Source organism: Salvia splendens, chromosome 4 (assembly GCF_004379255.2).
Source record: "Salvia splendens isolate huo1 chromosome 4, SspV2, whole genome shotgun sequence".
In the NCBI taxonomy this organism is placed as follows: Eukaryota; Viridiplantae; Streptophyta; class Magnoliopsida; order Lamiales; family Lamiaceae; genus Salvia; species Salvia splendens.
This window is the reverse complement of record NC_056035.1, coordinates 20,787,583-20,803,309: the sequence shown is the minus strand read 5'-3', so window position 1 is coordinate 20,803,309 and position 15,727 is coordinate 20,787,583. Positions and strand designations below refer to the sequence as shown.

General features: G+C 36.0%; 1 long non-coding RNA gene across 1 annotated transcript; it reads left to right on the top strand.

Annotated features, from left to right (window-relative positions):
• The first annotated feature begins 887 nt into the window (after positions 1-887).
• LOC121799590 lies at positions 888-4,062 on the top strand. Its single transcript, XR_006050335.1, has 3 exons — positions 888-1,001; positions 2,160-2,264; positions 3,864-4,062. It is a non-coding gene; the product is annotated as an uncharacterized LOC121799590 (long non-coding RNA).
• The last annotated feature ends 11,665 nt before the right edge of the window (positions 4,063-15,727 follow it).

Here is a 15,727-nt window from a genome sequence, read left to right as displayed (position 1 = left end):
ATTTTCATCCAGCAAGATAATGTCAAACCTCACCTAAGAGCTACTGACCAACAGTTTGAGTCACTTGCTAGTACTGATGGGTTTGAATTCCATCTAAGTAGCCAACCACCCAACTCCCCAGACACAAATGCATTAGACCTTGGGTATTTTAGGGCAATACAATCACTTCAAGATGACAAAATAGCCACCAATGTAGATGACTTGCGGATGAATGTGTTTACCTCATTTGAAGAACTCTCACCACAAACTCTCAATAAAGTCTTCATCACATTGCAAAGTTGTTTCATAGCAATATTAGAAGTGCATGGGAACAATGACTACAATATCCCTCACTTAAACAAGGACAGATTGCACAGAACAGGGGGGCTGTAACATCCCGAATTATAGGGCTTGACGAAAGATTTGGATATGTGATGAGGAATAGTAGTTAAGTTCAACTATAAGGTAGAAATTTAATATGAAATGTCGATTATGTAATTTTCGGCAATCTCTTTTACCCACGTAAAATCGTAAATCGAAGCTAAGGGCTAATAATTTTATAAATTATAAATTATGGCCTAGCATAATTGTGAATAATGCGAGGAAATATATTTGGGCCATTTAAGGGTAATTGGAATTTTTTATCGCCGATTATTTCGGTTTTTTGCAAAATCGATCGTCGAAACATTTGAGGTGTCGAACGAGAATAATTTTAGATTAAACTAGAATTAATGTGCTACGATATGGTATATAGAATCCATAAATATGGGATCGTATGACATGAAAATAAATTAGTACAAGGAAATAAATTTAACTTAAGTAAATAAATAATTAGAATTTTAAAGAAAAATCTAGAAGTTGTTGGATAAAATTTAAAAGTCAAATACTTATCTTCTCTCCCTCATGATTTTCGTCTATGAGCAGCTCCCCTCAACCTCCATAGCCAAAAACCTTCTTTCTCATTTATTTGGCTCGTTCGTAGGTAAATCGGGGATTTAATCGTATAAAACATAGCAAATCAAGTAAGGTCTTTCTTACTATACTATTTTTATAACATGAAATTCAATACATATTGAGGTTAAAAATCTGAAAATTTTGAGCTCCATAGGTGTTGATGGATACATGGTTTTATGTTCGATTAATTGTCGAATACGTAGCTTATAGACGTCGTATGCCACATTTTGATGGATAATTTCCAAGTTAAATTTCCATGGTATGAACTTGATGTTGAGATTGAAAATACACCTTAGGGTTTGTGGTTTTAGTAGTTAGATGCTCAATTTAGATGAAATTTATGATTAAACATGAATTGAAATAGAATTGGATCAACAAGGTTTAATCCCCTGTTTTTCAGTGACCTGTTCCGAATTGTTTGGCATGAGTAGAATAGTGGAAACTTTGGTTTAACAATTTCTATAATAACTATGATGAGTCTAGAGGATCCCTGATATGTATGGAGAATTTAGGAGTTTGTTTACTATGTGTATAAATTGTTATAACAATACAGCTACGAACTGTCAAAATTCTGGTACTTTGTCATATTTTGGTATGTGTTATCCGAAATATTCAGGGCATTTAAGGTCGATTAAAACTTGATTGCATAATTTCTAAATTAACTATAAGGTGTTTAGTTGTTCTCTAATTTTATGACGAATTAAAGAGTACAAATACCATTTATAAAAATTGTTTAGAAACTGCTGTCAGAAATGGTCTGATTTTTGGTAGTCGTGGGAAAATGAGAATATCTCTTAAACTATTAGGAATCTTTGAATGAATCTTATTGGATTATAAACCAGACTTCATTGGGTATTTAAAAATATTAGTTCAAGTCTCTAAATTCTTCCGTATGAATATAGAAGTTGTATGACGAATCGGTCCAGTGCAGTTGTTATACTAGAAAGTTAAGGAATAAGGGGATATTAAGTTAATATAGAAAATGAATTTATTTAAGATGTTTGATCATGGAATTGTGATTTAGAATGAATATGAGTGTTAATGTAAATTTTAGGAACTTTCTAATTGAGGTTAGCAATTTTAATACATTAATTACATGATTATATATTTTCTGTGAATAGTATTCTGTGAATAGTAACAGAATACTTAGTGATTTTATTGGAAGAATTAATGAGCTGAAGTTGATGAAAATAAGTATATGTTACTAATGATTACGATATTTATAGTATAAGGCATAGAAGCTTGTAACACGAGTCGTGCAAAAATGAATGGATCTAGAAGATAGCGAAGGGTCGAAAGGTGAAATAGGCTTATGTTCATAAGCCTGCGAGGTAGCGTATCCTCTCTATGGTTTTCGATTCCTTTGGTTGAGATGATGTGTGCTATAATGTGCTTATTTGTGCGATGTTAATTAAATAAATGCTTAAATATGCTTATAATTTAATATGTGGATTGTTATGATACTTATTAATTTTGATACGAATGATCTGCAGAAATAATGGTACGAATATGAATAAAAGACAATGGGTATAATATGCAATGAAACGTAATAATTATGAAGATCTGAATAATGTGAAATATGTCTGTATAGATTATGAAAAGATATCTGAATGTATACGAAAAAGGAGTGATCTGATAGGTAGAGCCTGAATAAAATGAACACAAGAGAATAATATGTAAAGGTTATAAAAGTATATACTAAAAGAATGTCTGTGAATCCGATAAGAATGATTATCTGAAGTGATATTTGGAAATGGAATAAATATGAAAAAGAGATATGAAAGAAGAATATGAAATAAAACGTCCCGTTTGCTTGGTCACATGTGTTGGGTATAATTGGCATGCCATAGGACAGCAGCGCTGCATTATCTGTGATCACTCGTCTTCTGGATAACCGAAGCGATGATCGTATGTTATCTGATGTGCCCCTATCTGATCTATCTGATCTGCACCCTAATTGGTGGTCTGATTATCTGTCTGCACCCTCATGGGTGGTCTGATTTTCTGATATGCACCCTATGGGTGGTCTGTGCGGAGTCCTCTCGAGGACAAAAATCCGCATCTACATCTGATTCTGTTTCTGATCTGGTCCGTGTACCCTGCCTTAAACCAAGCAGATATTGGGGCTATATGATAAGATAAAATAAAATAATATATGATGATTTCTGAATAAGAATTTATAATCTGTGATGTGTAAAATAATATCTGATGAATTGTGAATAAGAATATGTGATGTGTGATATATAAAATAATATTTGATGACTTTTGAATAAGAATCTATAATCTGTGATATGTAAAATAATATCTGATGAATTGTGAATAAGAATCTGTAATCTGTGATGTGTAAAATAATATCTGATGAATTGTGAATAAGAATCTGTGATCTGTGATATATAAAATAATATCAGATGACTTCTGATTAAGAATCTGTGATCCGTGATGTATAAAATAATATCTAATGACTTCTGAATAAGAATCTGTGATCTGTGATATATAAAATAATATACGAGGACTTGTGAATAAGGATCTGTGATATGCGATTTGTAAAATATGATATATGATATGATTGTTGATCGGTCCTCACGTGGATGAAATGATATATTATATTGAATGGTCCCCGCTCGGGGTAATTAACACGGAAATAAAAATAGTATATGAAAATAAATGGTAAAAGGAGAAAATGTGATACGAGATAATAATATATGATGAATAGGTGTGGTTATCTGAACAAGTATGCTTTGGTGCGAAGATTATGAGATTGTAAGTAATTTGGAAATCTGAGAAATTGAACTGAAAATAAGCAAAAGATTAAAAATGAAATAATGTAGTTATTATAGTTACTAGTGTCTTAGCTGAGAGGGTTGGATTGTGTAGTTTGGATATTGCTACTGGGCTTTCGAGCTCACTCCCCCCTCTTTTCCCCCCTGCAGGTTAGAGTTGATATTATGTCAGTGGTGTTGCGCAGCTTTGCATCTTTTGCGAGTCACTGGTGGTCAACTTGGTTTAGTAGTCGTGGCATGTTGTATAATAGTTTAATCTTTAATCTTCCACAGGATAAATGTTAAGTTTTAAAATGTAATAGATTTTAATTGTGCTTTTAAGCTAAAAAGAAAAAGAAAAATTTCAGCACGGGTTTTCGATACTGAAACGTGACATCACTTATTTGGTGGGTACCTACCGGGTAAGGGGTGTTACAGGGGCTGCCTTTCGAACTTCATGTTGAAGAAGGTTTGGTGAGAGAGAGTTTGGAGTACTTAAAGCTATCTAAGAACAAAGCTGGAGACACATATGACATAGGGCCTCTTAACCATGCTTTAGGGTACTAGACATAATATTAGGGGATGGAGTTTACAGTATAAACACCAACATATGTTTGTGTTTAAGATGTAAACTCTTTTTTTTGTGCATAGGCTGTATTTTTTGTTATTGCCATCAGAAAATCTTCATCACATGGCATCAGCCTCCAAACACTTCATAGTGGGTGGCTTACTAAGCTAACTAGGCTGCATTGTTTATAAACATCATCACTGTACATCCTATTAAGTAATCAGTGAATATTTTTTGTATTATCACATGAAATCAGCCTCCAAACCCTTCATAGGGGATGACCTTTTTTTTGCATTTCCCACAAAAAATCTTCTTCACATGGAATATGGATAACAACACAATGCATAGGGACCTCAGAGGACACTAACACAACCTCCAAACCTTACATAGGGGTGGCTGAGCTTTCCCTCAGAAAAGCTTCATCACAAGGCATATGGACAACAACACAAGGCATAGGGGCAAAACATTACATGTACAACAGCCATAGTAATGCACATAAACATTCATCATCAATTCCCACTGCCTCAATATCACATAAACATGGAGTAATGCACATAAACATTCTACATCAGAAATAGGCTGCATTTTCCTAAAATCAGAAGTTTCCAAACCCTAAAAAGGGGGTGGCTTTGAATCAGAAATGAACTCACAAGCTAGATGAGATCCTTGAGGCAAGGAAACATGATGAATAGCATTGCTTTTTCATTGTCAGTGTACTCCCTTTTTGGCTCCACCGCCGGCGGCATTGCTGCGCCCATGGAAGGTGGTTCACTTTCCCACCAATTAACAGGATGTGAAGGCGACTTGGTCTCCGACCAGTCAAATGGCTGCGACGGAGGCTGAGTTTCAGATTCGTCAAACACCACAACTGGAGGTAAAGTTTCAGATCCGTTGATTTATGGAGACGGAGGTAGAGTTTCAGAACCGTAGAAGCCCTCAGACAGATCTTCAGTTTCAGATCCGTCGAAACCCTTAGACGGAGCGTCAGTTTCAGATCCGTCGAGAGCCTTGGACGGAGCTTCAGTTTCATATCCGTTGAAACCTTTGGACGAAGCTTCAGTTTCAGATCTGTAAAAGAACCAATCGGGGGGTGTCGGATCTTCAGCCCCGTCATCGCCTATGAACGGTGGAACACCGTGAACCATGAACCGACTACCAATTTTGTTGTCGTCAACCCAGTCGGTCGGTGTTTCAGGGACGATAGTGTCCACTGATTCGGAGGGAGGCGGAGGAATCGAGAGTGAGAGAGTGAATGAGAGTGAATGAGAGAGAGAATCGAGAGTTGACTGATGCAGGGTATGACATCCATTTCTTTTTATTTAAATGTAAATAATGGCATTTTGCGTAAATTTTGCCAACAATAAGAGTATTTTTGATGTCCAAATATAGTAAGTAGAAAGTGTGACTCTTAATTGGGGACGGACCGAAATGGAAAAGTGTGACTCTTAATCGGGGACGGAGGGAGTAAGAAAGTAAGAAACTACATTAAGAAAATATTTATATCAAATTCATGCCACAACTACATATTTTTATATATCAAATTGTAATGATTCAAAAACTTTTATTATCTAAATTCTCAAAAGTTAATTAGGTTTTTCCTATTCAAGCAACACAGTTAAAATCATAAATAAATAATTTCATATTTCATGCCATTAATTAAAAATCAAAAGTTAAATCACAATTAAAGAATCAAACCTCTAAATTTTCTGCAAGTAGAGGCTAAATAGTGTATTATGCATAGAGTTTAGTAGGAGACCTCTGATATGATTTTGCGGCTGCTGACCTGCTGTAATTTGCGGTGAGCCTCCGATATGATTTTAGTAGGAGATGTAATTGTATTATAAATTTGGGCTTGTTCAGGTAAGGCCATTTTAGTTTTTCTATTATTATTATTATTATTATTATTATTATTATTATTATTATTATTATTATTAAAGGCCCAAGTCTTATAGTCCAATACAAATAATTAATGACCCACTTAGAAGCCCAATTTCATCATGTGTCGTCTTCTTCAAATTAGGGATCTGCTCTTCGCCTCTTCCTCTTCCAGTTTCGCCATCGCAGACTCGCAGACACATTATACATAAAAATTCAGGCAATCCGAAGCAGGGGCGGAAATCCGGCGGGGCGCGACTGCATAGTGGGGGGTATGGGTCCGTTTTTGACCAAGCCCCCACTGGAGCGGTGGCTTGGCCGCCGGTATATCCGTCCCTGCATAGGTCCATAGCCAACCTATGATTAATGTTTGCTATTCTTTATATTTTTTTCTCTTAGAAGAAGATCAATAATGGTTTCCCATCTACCCTGTGATGACTCAAATCCATTACCTAATGGTTGGATGAGAAGTGTCTAACTGAGTTGCGCTTTATTGTCCACATGGTACCTGAGTTGCATATCTATATCTATACATATCTAAAAGACGAGTTTTGACCTTATTTTGAAATATTTATAAGTTATGGGTTGAATTTGAATATTTATAAAATATATCATAATCAATGTAGAAATGAAGGTTAGAGAAAACATTCATCCATTGGCTTCAATTTTATATTATTATTACAAAATTCATAATAATATTTATGGACATTTAATATGCCATTGATGGTGGATGATTAATTGGTTTTGAAAAAAAATTATTAATCCAATTTTTTATTTTAATAAATATACATGGTAATAAATTCTGGCAGTTACACTTATAATTATTTAACACTCCATCCGTTCACAAAAAATAGAGCACATTTACTAATTTTGGTTGTCCACAAAAAATAGAGCACATTGAAAAAATGTTTTCAACAACTTGTCTCTTACTTTTTCCCCTTCTCTCTTACTAATAATATGGACCCCACATTCCACTAACACTACTCCTCTCTTACTTTATCAATTTCACATTAAAACCCGTGCCATTCACAATGTTTCCTATTTTTCATGAATGGAGGGAGTAATAAAAATAATTAGTTTCTATTGATTATTAGATGAGTAAATTCAATTGAAAAGTTAATTTTTATATTAGTGTTTGATTAAAATAAAATAAAGGGGTGAAGCCCCCACAAAATAGTTTTTTCATTAAGATCGTCAAATTATCAAAGTACTTTTGTGAATTACAGGTACTAAAATACTTAGCATTCTTAACTGTTGTCTTTTTGAAATCTCAAATTCAAAATTTATTTCAAGGTGTCCATGCATCCTCTCTTGGTTCTAGCTATAATATGCAATTACAATGCAAATAGAATAAGAATAAGTCATATATATATATATATATAGTTATGTTGATATCCTTTTCCCATAATTTCTCCTTTCTCCTTCTTATCTCATGCGTTCATTTAATCAAATCCTATGGTCTAAATAATTTGCTGAATTCATTAAATCTAATCATTTTTTAATTCGAAAAGGGCAAAATAGAGAATCAATAATGTGGGTTGTTATGGAAAATTCCATGATTTCCTCCCTCGAGGATCTATGCGGTTTTTTCAACAAATTTGATTAGTATTCGTTATCTTCCTTCTCCATCACTGCACGATTCTGTCGTTTCTGTCGCCCATCGACAAATTAAATTTCACAGCGTCGACGTCTTTGAATCAAACTCATACAGAATTCGATTTTCAAGCAACTGTTTTTTGCTGGCTTTGCATCACCTGTCGATTTTCAATTAATAATGGCAGAAGGTAATCCAACGGTTTCCGGTCATGCTTATTGTTCGGATGTTGTTAATATTTTTTGCAAATCAGTCGCATATTCCAAACGAAGTAGAGCAGGAAATTCATTTTTCATTTTTGGCGTGCCTCCTTACGTTTTTATGGAAACATGCTTCGACCGTTTATGAAATGTGGGGGTTCATTCATTCCCCTAGGGTTGTTCATTCCTCGGACCTAGGGGTTTAGTATTGTATGATGAATTCACATGCAGTATGTTGATTTTTGCCTTGATTGGGGATAGGTTGTAGCATGGTTTAAACAAGTTTGGCAGTGTTCGAACTTGTTGGGTCTATGGTTCATTCATTTCCATAGGGTTGCCCAATTCTGGGGGCTAGGGGTGTGGTATAGTGTGAGATACAAAACCTGTACGTAGGACCGCGAGTTAGAGCCATCCCTATAGCGTGTGGTTTCATATTGGCTTGTTAGTTGGATTAAAGTGTACATGTAATGTATAAGTATAATTGTATAATGCACTATATGTGATCGGTAATGTACAATATATGTCATATAATGCTTATTAAGCTTAACATGTGTATTGTTTTGTGGTTATAAACAGTTAGCGTTGTGCCTGAATGTTCTGCGGAATTAAATCCCGTTGTTGGTCAGAAGTTCCAATCATTAGATTTTGCATTCGCGTTTTATGATGTATATGCCCGCGCTGTTGGTTGTCACCACCTCTAGTGTTGTAAACACAGGTCAGGAGAGTCTTTGCAAATTTGATGCGGAACATCTCCAAGCTTTTTGTTCCATTTGCATTAAGCCCACACTCCCAGTCCTTCTCCCTTTCCCCAAAATAAGTTTCCATGTGCCGCATGACGTAGATGCCGGCCTCGACAGTGCAGTGGTTGTTCCTCCAAGGCATGGTCATCACGTGGGTTCTGTATTTTCTCACATGTGTTGCCATTTTCGGAACCTTGCACCTGGTAAGTGCTTCAGCAATGAATTTTTTCTGTACAACAAAAAGAAAATTGTGCAAGTCTTCAGTGTAATGTGCATTCTGTTTAATATATTTCAGCTTATCGTGATAAACATATTACTTACAAGAATCGAAGGTGTCTTGCCAAACTTAGCTCCGAAGGAGCCGTGTGGTTCTGCCAAACTGTGGTCTATAATATTCATTTTGCCATCTGGCAAATCAAAACAAATCACGTACTGATGCGTTGCACCCCAGATGGGGAAGAAGATCTGCACAACGACATGTTAGTTTCGTAACACATGATACATAACGTGTAAATGTTATTCAAGCATATCGCGTGTTGTACATGTTCAATCAATTAACCGAGATAGTAATATTATTCAAACATATACTGGAGTTCTGTTGTATTCCTATTTGCTCACGTAGTTATATATTGAAAAAAACTTAGGACATAATGCACAAATCTACGATTCATAATGTAAAGTTACAGTCAAATAATGCAGTAAGACCTGAACTTGAGAAAAAGTTTCAACTTAAAGAACAATAATGTACAGATTCAGTCAAATAATGCACAAAGCAACAAGCATTTACCATATCATAGTTCTCCCATTGAAGGTTTCCTATACCCAGCGCTTCTCCGAACAGTGTGGTCCAGAACTTATCTAATTGCCGCTGCTCAATCCATTCTGCCGGAGTGTCGACAATGGTGTGCTTCTGAAATTTATTAATTAAACTAGTTACATATTTTTAACTCTTTCATTAATTTGTACATGAGATTATAACTTAGATCACTCATGCAAGGATTTGTGGAGAAGAAGAGCCTTGAAACAGTCTCCGGGGCTTTCAGCTTCTCCATATTGTTTAAGTAAGAAGTCCAGGTGTCTACAATTGTCGGGCTGACCATGTTGAATGGCGCAAAGGATTGGAACTCACCCTGCACTGTTTCCCTGAAGATGTCTTTATAGACAATGGAGTCCCTGAGAGGCATTAAACAGTTAAACAACAATGAATGATGTGTCAAAGAGCACAAGAGCAAAATTACCAAACCTACTTATTTTTTTCTGCCGTGCTTAGTACCCAGTAATAGAGCTCCTTGTCTACAATGTTAGCCTTGGCTGTTAGTCTAACAGCCCGCTCATTGAATGGAGACCTGGCAGCCAGACTTGCCTTCTTGACTCTAGATGCTGCGACGTTCAACGCCTATACATGGAAGTGTGGATATGTAAATGATATTTTCAACACACTTGAGCATACAAACAATCCATTAACTCTGGGAATCAGGGACAACAACAGCCTCATGATGAATGAAACAATATATTTAATGCATATCAATATTTACATAATGAACGGTTTCTATGAAGTAATGAACATACAAATATTACATTCACTCGCTCACCAATGTACAACAGCAGCCACACAATGGCAAAAAAATGCTGTATAATGCATTGATATAACACCATAATGTACACATTCAATCAATTAATGAACATACAAAAATGGTATTCACCCATTAACCCATGTACTGTATCAGGCCTACATTGCCTGCAACATGATAATACATTCACAATAATAGGTAAATAATGTACTCATTCAGTTGAATAACGCAGCCAATAATTTTGCAATCGCATAACACATGGTAAAAATCATGGACAGGACGTAACCACACCAGTTTAGGTTCCTAATTTCATCGACATCGTCAATGAAATGCAGAATCTTGGGCTTGCAATGGCCATCGGCTGGAGTCTCTATCAATGCATTTTCAAGCATGAACATAAAAAGCTTCTTAAATTCCTCGCCCCATCCACCTGCTGCATCATCAATGGGCTATGTCCTTTGGGTTCATTTTAAAACGACCCTTCCCACAACTAGGTCGTTGAAAGCGAAGTTGCTTTGATGTTCCAGTGGGCGTGCAATGGGTGTTCGTCCTCGAGGAAACCCCAACGTCAGATGGACGTCTTCCTCATCGAGGTCTAGGCTTCCACCCCCCGACAACTCAATCTGGCATCGAGATAGATTAAACGCGCTGAGCACCCAGTAAGCCAAGTACCCTGGAATCTCCTTGGCATCAAAACACAGAATTGACTCAAATCCAAGTTCCACGACGGCTTCCTTTTGCCACAGCGTTAGACTCTTGATGCATGCCAAAAACTCAGCAGGGGTACGTTGACAGTACAAATGATCGACCTTTCTACCCCTATGTTTTTTTTCCTCAATCTCATTTTGAGCTGAACTAGTTGTGGCTTCTGATAGTCATTCGCGGAATTTCTGCGCGATACCCACATGCAGGATATCATCGACTGTCTCTTCGATGTCTATCCTTAGCTGCTTCGACCCTGTCCAACATAGAATGTAATAGCATACATATTAGTTACATAATGTGTATACCCTAATCATGTTCACAATAACTCTTTAACCCATGTACAACGTCAGACACTTGATATGGATTGTAACAGGTATATAATGCACAGAAATAGGTTTCTAATGTACAGATTCATTGAAACAAATCACATATAAATGTGTGCATTCACACTTTGAAGTCTTCACAAAATCAATCACATTATGTATAAAACATGGTAAATAATTCATTCAAACATACAAACAATGCACAGTGCAAATCAAGTAATAAACATACAAATATTCCATTCACTCTTTGACCATATACAACAACAGTAACATGCATCATGAAACAGGAAATATAATGCATAGAAAATAGATATATAATATACAGATACTTTCAATTAATGAACATAAAACTTGAATTCACTATTTTACCAATGTGCAACAGCAGTCACTTGATGTTTCTACCAGTGAACATAATGCATTCATTTAGGCAAATAATGCAGAGATTATATCAGGTAATGAACAAACAAATATTCCATGTACTCTTTGACAATATAAAACAACAGTGACATGATGCATAATATAGGATATGTAATGCATAAAAATAGTGACATAATGTGCAGAAGTAATGAACATAAAACTATTGCATTTACTATTTTTCCAATGTCCAACAGCAGTTGCTTGAAGGTTGTACCAGTGATTATAATGCATTCATATAGGCATATAATGCAGAGATTATAACAAGTAATGCACATACAAATATAACATTTAATCTTTGACAATTAAAAACAGCAGTAACATGATGCATGATACATGATCTTTAATGCATAAAAATAGTGATATAATGTGCAGATCCATTCAAGTAATGAACACACTAACATTGCATTCACTCATAGACTAATGTCCAATAGCAGACACATAATGGCTACATAAGGGTAATTAATGCACAAAATTAGGTAAATAATGTACAGACTCGATTAAATACTGCGGGAATCAAATTTGCTATAAACCCAAAATATCAAGCACAGAATCAGTCCACTAGTCCAGGTATTCGACATGCAAATGAAATTGATTGCTCACCCTCCGTCTGTGACTGTTGTGAAGTCGAAGGACGTCCTCTTTTAGAATTTTAAATCTGGGAAAGACACCAATTAAACATAACCCTATAAGATTTCATCTACAAATTCGCTCACCACAACTTTATGTGGAAAAATGGGTGAATCGTCGTGTGGGTGGTGTGTTAGGAGTGAAAATCGGGGAAAACGTTTGATGGAACTCAGAAAGTAAACCAGTAAATTAAATTTCGACAAACTCTACCTCCTCGTCGACCACAGAAGATACTTGCACCAAAAGGGAAGGGTTGTTGGACAGTCAATCAGACGACGCTTGAAGTTCCGTTGAGATGGGCGGAACCTTGAATAGGCGGCTAGGGTTTTGAAATGGGATGGAAATTGGGGAGACGAAGCAGGTAGAGAGATTGAGAGTTAATACGTTTGAAGTGATAAATGTGTAGAGTAGATGGAAGGTCGTGGGTATATCCCGCTTAAATCTCGCACATGCCGTTTCCGGGAGTTTTTGAGTATATAAATTTTCTAATTCACCCCCATAATGCACGAAATGCACCAAATAATGAACCTACGAGATCATATCTATGCTTCTAATCCGGATCGTCCATCCATCTAATATAACGCTCCAAATGGAGAAGGAACTTAAATCTAAGGGGAGAAAAGATGATTAACACTACCCTATATATACATACATACACACATATATATATATATATATAGGGTAGTGATCAATATATAACTAATCTTAAGTGTATAACTAGAGAACAAATCTCAGCCACACATCTCAATACTCCAAATTAATCTCATGGCTTAGCTATTTTTACATGTTTTAAATAAAAAGTAATTAACAAGGGTATTTTGGGAAATCATATTCAACTCCAACCATCTCCTTCAATTTTCCAACTCCAATTCACACTCCATTATTTAATTCTGGCGGAGTACGGGGAGCTGGCAGACACGGCGGTGCACGGGTGGTGGTGATTGGGAGGAGTGCGTTCTCCTGCAGGGGGCTTTTTTGGGTGCTGAAGCTGGTCTCGGGGCTGGGGATTAGCCGGGAGAGGAGAGCGGCGCTGGAGCGGTTGATTAGAGGGATGCTCGATCAGGCGAAGCTGGATGACCTTCTGGTGTCCGGCGGCGGAGGAGGGGTGTATGATGTGAATTTGGTGGTGAGGGTGATCAGATTGTTTGTGTATCACTCAATTTTTCCAACTCCAATTCAATTCGGAAACCATATTTGGAGTTTCTGAAGATTAGGATAATTTTTATATACATCTATTTAATTTTTTTAATCACCTGATTTTTTTTCGTTTTTTTACAATTAATTGTGTTAATTATTCATATGAAATTAATTGTGGTGATAATTATTCAACAAACCTAAGTCCAATGCATTCGAAGTCCACCCAACACAAACAGTGGGAATAATTGTGTTAACTCCAACAAACCCGTCTTAACCCATCTATAAAACAAATTACTCTTCATGAAATCAATTACATATTCATGTGACTGCCGGAGTAGTTTACTGAAATGGCCGGACAAGAAAAATGATTCATTAATTAATTAGTTGATGCAATTAGTTGATTTATAGGTTAAATGTAATTATTTAAATGTAGTGTTTTTACTTCACTCTTGTTTACAAAACACATCACTCTTATTATGATTTTACTTCACTCTTGTTTACAAAACACATCACTCTTATTATGATTTTACTTCACTGTAGTTAACAAAACACATCACTCTTAGCATGATTTTACATCACTCTTGTTTACAAAACACATCACTCTTAGCATGATTTTACTTCACTGTTGTTTTCAAAACACATCACTCTTAGCATGATTTTACTTCACTGTTGTTTACAAAACACATCACTCTTAGCATGATTTTACTTCACTATTGTTAACAAAACACATCACTCTTATTATGATTTTACTTCACACTTGTTTACAAAATACATCACTCTTATTATGATTTTACTTCACTCTTGTTTACAAATCACATCACTCTTATTACGATTTTACTTCACTGTTATTTACAAAACACATCACTCTTATTATGATTTTACTTCACTCTTGTTTACAAAACACATCACTCTTATTATGATTTTACTTCACTCTTGTTTGCATAACACATCACTCATATTATGATTTTACTTCACTCTTGTTTAACAAAACACATCAGTATAACACTTCTCTCATAACATCAGTGATACAATTAAATTCAAAAATAGGAATTGGGACCTTAGGTTTATGCGGAAGATTATCAAATTAAAATTTGTATGCGTCACAAATTATTTCACTTAACTTGTATATATAAGATGTAAGTCCATGAATTTGGTCTGTAAAAGAGAAATTATATCATCTAACTTGCACAACTTGTTTAATTAATTTTGCCGTCCATCAACTTGCTAATTTATTATGCATTACTTGACTTTCTGTACTCAAAATCTCCACTTGAAGCTTTTTAAAGGAAACACATCCAATGAAATGATTAGATCTAAGTTTACTATATCTTCGACTTCGAATCTGTAATTATTGATTGAATTCAACTACTCCGCCGCGTCGGAGCTGCCGTGCAGAAAACATCCGAGTTTGTCGTCGGTGGGGATATGCGTTCACTGCCTCAAGGACAGGCTGGTGAAGCTGGTCTGCTCGGAATGCGGCGAGCAGCGTCTCTCTTCCTGCTCCTGCTCCTGCTCTTGCTCCGACGTCTCCTCCTCGCAACGCAACTCCTGCAGTACCATGGAGGTCGGCAGCGTCGGGAGAGTCTCGTTTCTAATCGAGAACGACAAGACCGATCAGCCTCCCAAGCCTGCACGAGAGGAGAGATCGGAGCAGGTCATATTCCAGCGGTGGAGCGCCAGCAGTTGCGTCGAGGTGAAGAAGACGAACGGATTTTGGATTGAGTTTGCAATGACATAACCTAATTTTGGCTGCCAATGACCAAAATACCCCTGCTTTGTTATCATGGAGTAAATTTGTGATTGAGGGAACTAATATCTCATTAAATTTGAAAATTAATACTAGCCCTTGATTTTCTTGATCTTGTGGCTGTGATTTGTTCTCTAGTTATTTGGTTAAGGGGTGTTTGCCATAGATCACTATCCTATACATATATATATATATACATATATATATATATACATATATATATATAGGGTTTTAATCTATCAAAAGAGGCCCCTAAGTACCAAAATACAACTCAATTATCAACCGTTTGATTTATTATTTAAGGGCTACGATTTGTCATAAAAGTTGTTTCTTTTGTGTCATAACAAGTTCGGATTAGGTCATATGAGGGTATTTGCGGGATTGCAAATAAGTGGAACCGTCGTTTCCGTTTTTAGTGGGCAGATTTAATAGGAGTGATTAAATTTATTTATTATGCGAATTTTATGGGATTCAACAAACGATTGAACCCCTGCTCTGAAACCCTATTCTTTCAACAATTACTCTCCACTG